Below are 13,257 nucleotides of genomic sequence, written 5' to 3'. Positions count from 1 at the left end.
CAGGGTCCCTGGCTTGGCACCTGCTGAAGTTTTCACAATTCTTCATTCTTCACCCGGATGGTGAGAATACTGCTCCGGTATTTGCTTCAGCTACTCACAATGGTCTCTGGTAGCAAGGTGGATGGTCCCTTAGTGGCGACAGCTTCAGTCCCTCTACATCTGACCACAGCTGGTTCTCCGGCCGGCAGAACCATTGATTCGGGTTGGACTGTAAGCTGCAGTCCCAACCCTATTCTGCTCTCTTGCTTCTGGATAGGCCCTCAGACAGCCTAGCAGACATATGTCCATGAGATAAGCCCAATGCTTATGGCCCAGCAACCCAAGGCATTACAACACACGTCCACCCAGACAGCCATCCAGGTGGCACAGAACCCTGATCACCTGACTACACCCAAATAAATAGGCTCTCCCAGCAGGCCAAGGGACCCAAGAAAATCTCTGCCCATTGGCTGAGACACCCCATTCATTCCTAATTTTTCCTTGCAATGCCCTTGTCTCATCTGATGTCACCAGATACCCGGCCATCTAGTGACAGAAGAGAGAAGTGCAGCAATTCAAGAATTAGGGTGAAATGAATTGACCTCCTATCAATTGGCTAAGGCAACTATCACTTGGCAAATACATTTGATAGCAGCCCTGCCTAAACATCAGGGTGCTACATAAAAAAAAGAAAAAAAAACATACATTTAGGCCATTATGTATTCTGCTACAAGTTTTTGGTGAGAAAACCCCTAATAAGCATATATTGATGTAACACCTTCTAGTGTGCTAGAGAGGATAGGTAAATTAAAGCAGGCCAGGATGACTCACAGGTGGTGTCAACAGGACCTCCCATCGCTTTCAGAGATGGGAGGGGAGGTGGAGCCACCTGGGGTGTTTGAGGAGTTCTGACCAACCCCAAATCTGGATTGGCAGGGGGCAGGCCTCCTTAAATACCCAGGGTCAGCCTAGCTGGGGAGGAGTTGTTGGGTGCAAGAGCTGGAGTGAGAGAGTGCGTAGAAATGGTGGCGATCAGCGATTTATAGCGGGACTGCGTACAATTTGACACTAACTGAGACACTTGACACTTTGTGGGGACTAGTGACACTAATACAGTAATCAGTGCTAAAAATATGCACTGTCAAGCCTCGTACACACGACCGGTTTTCCCGTCGGGAAAACTGCCATGAGAGCTTTTGGCCGGGAAAACCACCCGTGTGTACGCTCCATCACAGTTTTCCCGACAGGAAAATTGCCAGGAAAAAAAAGAGAACCAGCTCTCTTTTTTCCTGCCAGGATTCCCGGCTGTTTTTAACCCGGCAGTTTTCCTATGGGAAACACTGCGATGGAGCATACACACGGCCGGGATTCCCACCCAAAGCTCTCATGGCAGATTTCCTTTCGGGAAACCCGGTCGTGTGTAGGGGGAAAAAGTTACAGAGTAGGTTCTTGGTTTTCCCCTCGGGTTTCCTGGCAGTAAAAAGTCCGCCGGGAAACCCGTACGTGTGTACGAGGCTTCACTGTACTAATGACACTGACTAGGGAGGGGTTAAACATCTAGGACGATCAAAGGGTTAAATGTTTGACTAACCAGGATTTTGTGTGCTGTTTATACTAAGGGGTGTGGTTGATTTTATTCTCTACTTAGCAGGGAAACAAAATCCACAACATCTCTGCTCACAGAACAGAGCTTTGCCTTGTTTACTGGTAGACATCCATTGGCCCGGCAACCGCTGATCAGATTGTGCTGTGTCTAAGCACAGCACAGATGCGGAGCTAGCCGCATGCATGTGTGCTTCCTACCTGGAATATTACATACTAGGTACGTGATCCACCACAGGAGAGCTGCTCTGCCACCATATATTCTTACATGAGGTCCGCAAGCGGTTAATGACCATCTCAAGGCAAGTTGGTCGGCTGAATGAAGTGGAGAAACCCTTAGCCGGATTCATGTACGCCGGCTTAACTTTGTGCGGGCGTAGCGTATGTCATTTACATTACACCGCCGCAAGTTCGAGAGGCCAGTGCAGTATTCACAAAGCACTTGCTCTGTAAGTTGCGGCGGCGTAGAGTAAATTGGCCGGCGTAAGCCCGCCTAATTCAAATGTGGAAGAGGTGGGCGTGTTTTATGTAAATGAATTGTGACCCCACGTAAATGACGCGCTTTCCGAACGGCGCATGTGCCGTCCGTGGACGTATCCCAGTGCGCATGCTCCAAATCACGCCGCAAAGACTCATTGGTTTCAACGTGAACGTAAATTACGCCCAGCCCCATTCACAGACGACTTACGCAAACAACGTAAAAAAATTACAAAATTTGACGCGGTTTCCGACGTCCATACTTAACATTGGCTGCGCCATCTTTTTGGTGGTTTATCTTTACGCCTGAAAACGCCTTAGGTAAACAGCGTATCTTTACTGCGATGGGCAAGCGTACATTCGTGAATAGGCGTATCTCGCTGATTTACATATTCTAGGCATAAATCAGCGTACACGCCCCTAGCGGCCAGCGTAAATAGACAACTAAGATACGACGGCGCCAGCGGTCGTATCTTAGCAACATTTAAGCCAATCTTAATTTGAGAATACGATTAAATATACGACGGCGCAGATTTGGAGTTACGACGGCATATCTACTATATGCCGTCGTCAGGGCCGCCATCAGGAATTATGGGGCCCCTTACACAGCTTCAGGCAATCGCCCCCTGGAGCAGAGAACTGGGGGGGGGGGGGAGTGCTGCCGCCTGAAATTGAGAAGCGGGGGGGGGCTGCTGCGAATTGAGAGGCGGGGGGGGGGGGGGGCCCTTTACAAAAAAAAAGAAGAAATAAAGAAAAATATATATAAAAAAAGGGGGTAGCCATCCGGGGCCCTGGGGACCTCTGGGCCCTTTAATAATAAATATAAATATATATATAAACAAAAATAAACATTTATTAAAAAAAAAAAGGGGGGTTTGCCACATGGGGCCCTGGGCACCTCTGAGCCCTTTAATAATATATTTTTTATATATATATATATATATATATATATATAAATAAAAGAAATAAAAATAAAAAAAAATAAAAAAATAATATACATTTTTTTTAAAAAAAATATAAAAAAAGGGGGGTTGCCATCCGGGGCCCTAGGGACCTCTGGGCACTTTAATAATAATTTTATATATATATATATATATGAAATAAAAAAATATATAAGAAAAAAAGGGGGGTTGTCATCCGGGCCCTGGGCATCTCCGTACCCCTAAAAAAAAAAAGGACCTCCGGGCCCCTTACAGGTGTACTGCCTGTACCCCCCCTGATGGCGGCCCTGGCCGTCGTATCTCTACCTGAATCTGGCTACCTCTGTTTTGAAGGTTAGAAGCTCTCTGTTCTGGTGACAGTCTTCACAGAGACATTAAGTGATGGTGACAGGCTGTTCTGCTGACAGACTTCACAGCGACAGGAAGTGATGTGAAATGTTTCCAGTGACAACACTGGACCTCAACAAAAAGACCTCAACAAAAGCAGTATCGTTTAATGGCGCGTATAAGTGTTAGAACCTCTCTCAAGTTTTTATTCCTATCAGTACTAGTGACATCCTCATTTTTTGTCCAGCAGTCAAAAGAGACAAAAAGTGGAAGAATGCTTCTCCAATAGAATGGCAGACAGCAAAAAAAATAAATAAGTGTCAGCCTGAATAGAGCTTTAAAGGTATAAAAAAAAGCTGCTTGAAGCTGACTGTAAGCCTTGAAAATGCCTACAGATTTCATTCGTATGAGTTATCTTTATGCGGTACATCCAGATTGCTTCCTACAGTGCCTGCAATTGTTCAAAATGTGATCCAATACTACTGACTCTACATGCATGCATAAACTACAGAAATAGTTTTTCTGATGTTCTGTAGGGCCCTGAAGATACAAGTCACCAAGTCACCTTGTCTTCTAATGTCACAGTGACACAAAGGTCCTATAAAAGACAAATGGAAAAGAAAGGAATTAAGCACACAGTGAGGAAAATTTGATAGAGATGGGTAAGAGTCGAGAGGTACTGTATATGTGAAGCATAATTCAACACTTGTAGGGCTCTAAACAGGGCAACAGAATAGGCAGTACATCCTCAGATGAAAAAGGAAGTAAACCAACAGAGAAAAGAAGCAACCAATATCAATGCGATCAAAAACACATGGAGGGGTCTTTCTATAAAAGTAATAAAGCATGTACTGTTCAAAATACTAACAATTTTAACCACTTCCCGCCCGTAGGATGTCATATGACAGCCACATATTGAAGTGGTTATACCGGCATGGTGCCTACAGCTACAGACATCATCTCAGTATCAGAATTTTCAACTAGCAATTCCCTTCATTGTAGAAGTGATTCAAGCAGCTGTAGGACCACTCAATCATTTTTACAGGTGGCGAAAGGGGGCTCCATGCCCTCATCACCGCCACCACTTTCCCCAGGTTCTCCCATCCCATTGGGGTTCCTAGAACAACTCTGATTGGTGGCATCTAGTGATAGGGTTGCCACTTTTCCTTCAAGCTGAACCCGAACGCTTTAGCGGTGCACAGCAAAAATATCGATTTTTTAGTGTACACTATAGAAGTGGTCTTAAAACTGCGCCCATTTACTTGCATTTATTGGGCCCTTAAGTCATTAACCAAAAATTGGTCACATTTCCTCCCATGGATGCCAACTATTTCTCCCCCTAATGCCAAAGATCGGGCATTGTTTACTCCCACTGGGCACAGTCGGGCCCCTAAATTCAGAACTGGCCCTTTCTTTAGAATGTTTGGAGACACCTGATCTATAGGATTGTAACAGACCTGGGACACCTTTGGGCACTCCAAAGAGAATAGTAATGTGGCGCACATAGTGCCCCCCCTCAGCCTCCTATGGTGACCTGTTCTGAGACACATTCCTGTCTGAATATTGTGTCCGGGTTTCAGGTGGACTGAAACCCGGACACATGATTCAAAACCCGAACTGTCCAGGTGAATCCCGAACAGGTGGCAACCCTATCTAGTGACCTGTATAGAGAGAGGGGAACTGACCTTGTTCCTTCCTCTCTGTGAGATCAGAAACCAAAAGCAATGAGGATTTTGTCACTTCAGTTTTCAGTCTAATGAAAGTATCTGATCAAACAGACCTCAGTTTGATCAGATACTTTGGAGGTCAGAGGAGATATGGGCTCTAATAGAACCCAGATCTCTGGATAAAGAGGACTTGTCATGGCCCATGCCATCACAAGAGATGTTGTTCATCCCCTGTGATAGCAATAAAGTTGATCAAATAAAAAAACATAGGTACAGTGGTAAAAAGTTAATTTAAATAAAATACATAATAAAATATGTAAAGTGTCATATCTCCCTGTGCTCACCTGCAAATGTGAACACACCCAAAAGGGTCCTGCACACATATGTGAACTGAGATCCCACCACACGTGTGGTATTGCCACAAATGTCATAGCAAGAGTGATAATTCTTGTGCCAAGCTTTCTGTGTAACTGAAATTCTGTATAAAGCCCCATAGAACAAAAAGTGCACAGTCCAGATTGGGGTTTGCTGCTGCTTAAAGCGGAGGTTCACCCAAATAAAAATGTTATCAGAGCAACTTCTTTAGACTTGTAACATGTACAGTCCGCAATTTTTTATCCTCTTTAGGCTGTACATATCGTATAATGTATTTTTCCAATCTGGCTTCCGGGTACTTCTCCCCACGGGAGTAGGCGTTTCTATTCTGAGGAGGCATGTCATCTGGGAGGTCGCCCAAATGATTGACGTCTTTCAGGAAAAAGTTCCCCCCGGCGGTTAAGGCCCCGCCCCCCCGTATTGCGTAGGCGCGTCCGAGTCACGGCGTTTCCGAATGAAGCCGAACATGCAGAGCTGCTAGTCGGCTCTATACGGCGCAGGCGTTGAGAGTGGTCAAATGTCCTCAGAATGGCTTGTTAATAAAGTATTGTGTTTATGGTATAAAATAAACACGAAATGTGCCTGTTCCTGAACATATCACAAATCAGCATTTAATTAGGAAGAACATAGGAACAGACAATTTATGGCAGCCTAGTCAAACAAAGATTTACTTATTTCTCCAAAGATATAGAGGACTGCCACACCTAGCCACAGATGTGACAAGGTTTGTGAACTGACCTGACCCGTGACTCCCATTTTGGTTTGGGGGTTCTAAGGTCACAAAGACATGTAAATTACTAATCTTGTTATTTATTTTTTGCAAATAAAATGCCTGTTAACCTGTTTCCTAATAGAATAAATGTTTATTTATAGGAGAAGTATAGCCAAAGCTCGTTTGGCTGTACTTCTCCTATGGATCACAGGAGTGCAATTTGTTTTGCAGTCCTGTGACCCGTTTTCAGCAGAGATCGTGCTAAAGTCCACTCTCTGCTGACTTCTCATATGCTAGTCCAGGCACTGTGTCATCACGTCAAAGACTGGATCCGCCAGGTGCCTTGGACTGACACCCATCTCAGCCTCTCAGCGAGCCGCCGAGAGCCTGAGCTGGCTGTCCCCGGCCCCTCCCAGTCCCCGCCCCCTCCACAACCCAGCGATCCAATGAGTGAAGCGTGAGCAGAGCAGAGAACTGCGACTGAAAGTCTACAGGTCTCTGCTCAGGGAGCTCTGAAACCTGAGTGATCGGCAGTGTTCGATCGCTCGGTTCCCAGTGCTGGGGGACAGATGCATCCTTTACTTTTCTTTTAACTCCTGAACTGTAAAAGAATGAAAGAACGCTCTAGCTAGCCTGCATTGAGAAGTGAATGTCAGGATATGTCACATATTCTTTTCTTTCATTTTATAGAAGTGGTCTTGCTTGTGGTTCCAGCTGGGAGCATCTTCAGGTCCTCCACTTGGATGCATTTGTGGAAAGTGGGCCTGTTGTGGTGCAAAGCAAGAACTGGCATCAAGGACCTGCATAAACACCCTGGCATGTCAAAGGTGGTTTAGAAGTAGAGCAGAAACCTCAGCATTCCTCTGCTCTGTGTTGCTGGTGCATATTCGTCTCTCTCTCTTCAACAAGAATTTGCAACGGGTATTGGAGTCCCCATGCTTTTTAAATGTGGGCAAAAAGCAGGGCCTTTTTTGTTGAAATGCCACATAAAACTCAATTTGGACATACTATTAGTGGTGTTTGTTTCCCTTTGATGCAGTAAGCTTGGACTGGCAGAACGGATCAGGTTATGCTCTCCTCTGTTTCCGTACCACAGATTTTCCTTCTCTCCTGGACACATATGTATTACATCCCGGATTGATGTGTTACATGAAAGTTCCTTCTTGAATTCATTTAGTCCAGCTTTGGAATTAGCATGATGTGGACCCTAAATATGGTATGTTGTGGTCCAAGGAGGATCAGGACATTTCATAGGTATTTGTTCGCTTCATAAACCCATCACAAGTGATCTTCTGCTTTCTACCTAGTTTAGACGGACTCAGTCTGATGGATGATGAATATACCCCTATATTGCAGTTCACCAATCATTGGATGTGGTGGCTACATCAGTTTTCTTTGGCTCCCCCCCCTTCGGAAGGTATTATTAAAGGTATTAGCAAACTTAATTACGCTAACAAACTGAAGCCAAACTCCAACTCATACTTTATAATAAGTTACAGCAAACATTTTTTTATCCTTTTAGGATAAAGGTTTTGCATGAAAAAATAAAAGCTGAATCATTTTAATCACTCCTGTCAGGGTTAAATGGTTTGTCTTATCCATGTAAACTAATACATTCTCCTGGAGAGCTTGTGAAAAACAACAGACATAAAAGAAAGCCTAAAATAGGAAACGACTGCAGCCATCACATCTAATGCCGCGTACACGTGACCATGTTTAATGGTCTTGAAAAAACTACTAGCTGGATTCAGGTAGGCGGGCGCATCCTTGCGGCGGCGTAGTGTATCAGATTTACACTACGCCACCGTAAGTTAGCAAGGCAAGTACTGTATTCACAAAGTACTTACCTCCTAAGTTACGGCGGCGTAGCGTAAATGGGGCCGGCGTAAGCGCGCCTAATTTAAATGAGGATGTGGGGGGCGTGTTGTATGTAAATTAACTGTGACCTGACGTGATTGACTTTTTTTTTACGAACGGCGCATGTGCCGTCCGTGTACATATCCCAGTGTGCATTGCGGCAAAGTACGCCGCACGGACGTATTGGTTTTGACGTGGACGTATATTATGTCCAGCCCTATTCACGGACGACTTACGCAAACAACGTAAAATTTTCAAATTTCGACGCGGGAACAACGGCCATACTTAACATTACTAGTCCAGCTATTTGATGGAATAACTTTACGCCTGAAAATGCCTTACGTAAACGGCGTATCTGTACTGCGTCGGCCGGGCGTACGTTCGTGAATAGGCGTATCTAGTGATTTACATATTCTACACCGAACGCAATGGAAGCGCCACCTAGCGGCCAGCCTAAAAAACACACTTTAAGATACGACGGTGTAAGACACTTACGCCGCTCGTATCTTAGCCTAATTTAAGCGTATCTGGTTACCAGAATACGCTTAAATTTGCATCGGCGCAGATTCAGACTTAGGCTGGCGTATCTACTGATACGCCAGCCTAAGTCTTTCTGAATCTGCCTATATGTTTTTTTCAACGCGATTATTGTTAAGCCTGCCTTGCCTACACACGATCGTGAAAAAAAATGCTCCAGCAAAGCGCGGTGACGTACAACGGCACTATAAAAGGGAAGTTCCATTCGGATGGCGCCACCCTTGGGGCTGCTTTTGCTGATTTTGTGTTAGTAAAAGTTTGGTGAGAGACGATTTGCGCTTTTCAGTGTGTTACAGCGTGATGAATGTGCTATCTCCATTACGAACGGTAGTTTTACCAGAACAAGCGCTCCCGTCTCATAACGTGCTTCTGAGCATGCGCGTTATTTTCATGTCGTTAAAGCCTACACACGACCATTTTTTACGACATTAAAAACGACAACGTGAAAAACAACACGAAAATTTAGAGCATGTTTTAAATTTTTAATGCCCATTTTTAACGTCACAAAAAATGCTCTGGAGCCCACACACGATCGTTTTTAATGACATTAAAAAAAATGTGTGTATGCGGCATTAGAATTGGTAAGCTGTAATATAATAAATGTTGGCTTTTTAACCACTTGACCACCGGGCACGTAAACCCCCTTAATGACCAGACCAATTTTCAGCTTTCGGTGCTCTCACATTTTGAATGACAATAACTCAGTCATACAACACTGTAAATAAATGAAATTTGTGTCCTTTTTTCCCCACAAATAGAGCTTTCTTTTGGTGGTATTTGATCACCTCTGCGTTTTTTATTTTTTTCGCTATAAATGAAAAAAGAACGAAAATTTTGTAAAAAAAAATAATTTTTCTTCATTTCTATTATAAAATTTTGCAAAAAATTTATTTTTCTTCATATATTTGGCCTAAAATGTATACTGCTACATATCTTTGGTAAAAAAAAAATTTGGTTATTATTTAGTCTGGGTGAAAGTTATAGGGTCTACAAGCTATGGTACCAATTACTGAAAATTGATCAATTTGATCACACCTGAAGTACTGACGGCCTCTCTCGTTTCTTGAGACCCTAACATGCCAGAAAAGTACAAATATGACCCCTTTTTGGAAAGAAGACATTCCAAGGTATTTAGAAAGAGGCATTGTGAGTTTTTTGAAGTTGTCATTTTTTCCCACAATTCTTTGCAAAATCATATTTTTTTTTTCACAAAATGTTCATATTAGCGGGTTATTTCTCACACACAGCATATGCATACCACAAATTACACCCCAAAACACATTCTGCTATTCCTCCCGAGTATGGCAATACCACATGTGTGCGACTTTTACACAGCGTGGCCACATACAGAGGCCCAACATGCAGGGAGCACCATCAGGCGTTCTGGAACACCCAGACCAATTCTGACATTCCTCTCCTACATGAAAAAATCATAATTTATTTGCTAGAAAATAACATAGAACCCCAAAACATTATATATGTTTTTTTTAGCAAAGACCCTAGAAAATACAATGGCGGCCGTTGCAACTTTTTATCGCGCACGGTATTTTCGCAGCAATTTTTGGGAAATAAAACAGTTTTGTGCTTTAAAAAAAAAACAAAAAAACATTAAAGTTAGCCCAATGTTTTTGCATAATATGAAAGATGAAGTTACGAGTATTGGCGCAGGGGGTATTGCAGAGTATTGGCGCAGGGGGTATTGCAGAGTATTGGCGCAGGGGGTATTGCAGAGTATTGGCGCAGGGGGTATTGCAGAGTATTGGCGCAGGGGGTATTGCAGAGTACTGGAGCAGGGGGTATTGCGGAGTACTGGCGCAGGGGGTATTGCAGAGTATTAGCGCAGGGGGTATTGCAGAGTATTGGGGCGGGGGTTGCAGGGATGGATGGATCTGTGACTGCAATAGTCACAGATCCAGCCACAGCGCTGCTGACACCCGCGCTCCCCTCTCTCACACTGTACCGATCGGTACAGAGAGAGGCGGGAGGAACCGGCGTCATCAAAAGACGCCGGTTTGTTTACATGTGATCGCTCCATCATTGGACGGAGCGATCACATGGTAAACAACCGCTATCAGCGCCAATTTACCACGATTCGTGATGCGCCGGGTCCTCTGGCCGGGAGCGCGATTCTGGGAGGACGTCCATGGACGTCCTCCCAGAGTTAAGGAACCGCCTTGTAGTCGTATTTCGGCTATAAGGCGGTGATTAAGCAGTTAATACTGCTTTAATGTCCAACTGTCAATGTCCCTAACTGCCCATATACCATTCTCTAACCTCTTGTTCTAAAAGAATACATACAGTATATCAAAAGTAGGAGGTGCAACCTTATGACAGATTCCTCTTTGCTGGGTCTGCTGGGTTCCTCAGTTACACGCCCAGGGTCGCCATCAGGGGGGGACAGCCAATACACATGTAGGGGGGCGATCCTAAAGGATGTCTAAAACCACCACATAGTACAGTGGAACCTCAGTTTAAGAGTAACTTGGTTTGAGAGTTTTTTGATTTGCGAGCAACTTTTTTTTTTTTTTATTCTGACTCGGTTTGCGAGAATGCCGGTTTTGTGAATGGGTAATGCCGGCTTTGACGGCTCCCGCACGCATGCGCGAAGTGACGTCTTCACTGCTCCGGCCAATCACAGCGCCGGAGCGGCAATACCTGGAAGTAACCTCCAAGGGAGTTGTCTACGGCCGGAGGGGGAGAGGATGACAGCTTCGATCTAAGGTAAGTAATTCATAATGAGCTAGTATGCTAGTCATACTAGCTTATTATGCCTTTGTCTTTCAGGTTTTTATTTTTATTTAAAAATGTTTGGGGTTTACAACCACTTTAACAATAGTTCTATCATATAAAGTTTGTAAATTATTTAGTTTTCGGGGTCCACAGACTGAGGGAAGTTCCTATGGATGCTAATTTTACAATTATTTATACAAATTAACTGTTTAATCTTTCGGACTATAATCTTTGATGGATTGTATTGGGATTCTAACCATAATGGGGGAGCTTGGCCTTAAAGGGGTTGTATGGATTTGTTTTTTAAATAACAAACATGTTATACTTACCTCCACTGTGCAGCTTGTTTTGCACAGAGTGGCCCGATCCTCCTGTTCTCGGGTCCCTCGGCGGCTGTCTTGGCTCCTCACCACAATAGCTAACCCCCCCTCTAGTTAGCTCTCTCCCTGGGGGTTAGCTTGCGGGCACGCTCCTGTCATACACGCTGCGTCATAAACACAGCATGTATGACACGGTCCCGCCCCCTGGCGGCCGCATCATTGGATGTGATTGACAGCAGCGCAAGCCAATGGCTGCGCTGCTATCAATCTTTCCAATCTATACAATCAACGACCAGACTCCGGACGCGCACAGCAGGTGAACCAAGGTGAAAAAAAACACTAACCTTTACAACCCCTTTAAAGTGTTACTAAACCCAGGACCCTGCATTTACTATATCTGGTCTCCCACAGTACACAGACTAAATTAGTAAATATAAACTGCTAAATACCCTTTCTCATCAGCAATATATAGCAGTCTGATGACTTATATCAGTGTCTTGTTAAAGCTTGTAGGAGTTTTCCTTCTACTCTGACTGTCCTATGAGGCAAAAAAAAATAAAACCAGTGGTGAATACTACCAAAAGAAAACAATTTGTGTGAAAAAAGGATCTAAATTTAATTTGTGTACAGCATTGCATGACCAGGCAATTGTCAGTTAAAGTAGCACAATGCCAAATAGCAAAAAACAGGATTTTTAAAACAGCTTACCTGTAAAATCCTTTTCTTGAGAATACACCACAGGACACAAAGCCATTCATTACATAATGGGTCACCAGCAGTGATTGGACACTGGCACAACCAAGACAGTTCCTCCATATAACCCCTCCCATCAGGGAAGCACCTCAGTTTTGTAGCACGCAATAAGATTCCCATAAGAAGAGGGGACCTCTTTGTCCTGTGGTGTACTCCAAGAAAAGGATTTTACAGGTAAGCTGTTTTAGAAAACAGGATTTTTTTTCTCATACACCACGGGACACAGAGCCATTCATTACATAATGGGACGGTCCAAGAGCAATGCTTCATATGAAGGGTGGGAGACAGATCAAGTAGGCCACCACGGACAAGAAGCTTTATACTGCTGCCTGCAGCACACTTCGCCCGAAGACAGCATCATCATGTCCTTTTACATCTATTTGATAGAATTTGGAAAATGTATGGACTGAAGACCAAGTTGCAGCTTTGGAGATCTGAGCCAACAAAGCCTGGTGGTGCACTGCCCATGAAGCACTTATCTCCCTGGTAGAGTGCGCCCTGACTGAAAAAGGAGGAGTCCTGTCCTTTAACCATAGGCTTGAATAATTGTCTGCCGAATCCACCTGGTGATAGTGGATTTTGATGCCGCTTGACCCTTCTTGGGACCATCTGGCAAAATAAACAAAACATCTGTTTTACGTATCTGAGCGATTGCCTGCAGATACACCTTTACTGCTCTCACTAGATCTAGAGAGAGTGCAATAATTTTTCCTCCACTGTCTGCGGATCCGGATAAAAAGAAGGCGGAACAATGTCCTAATTTAAATGAAAAACCGACACCACCTTATTTAGTTTGTCACAAAGACAAAATTGTACTAAGGCTCTTTGTAAGAAAGAGCTGCTAATTCAGATACTCTTCTTGCCAAAGAGATAGCAATCAGAAAGGCCAATTTTCTGCTTAAAGGAATCAGCGGAATTTGGCAAATAGGTTCAAAAGGTTGCTTCTGCAACACTGACAATACTAAATTCAGATCCAATGG

This window comes from Rana temporaria, chromosome 8, assembly GCF_905171775.1.
Source record: "Rana temporaria chromosome 8, aRanTem1.1, whole genome shotgun sequence".
Taxonomy (NCBI): domain Eukaryota; kingdom Metazoa; phylum Chordata; class Amphibia; order Anura; family Ranidae; genus Rana; species Rana temporaria.
This window is presented reverse-complemented; position numbering follows the sequence as displayed.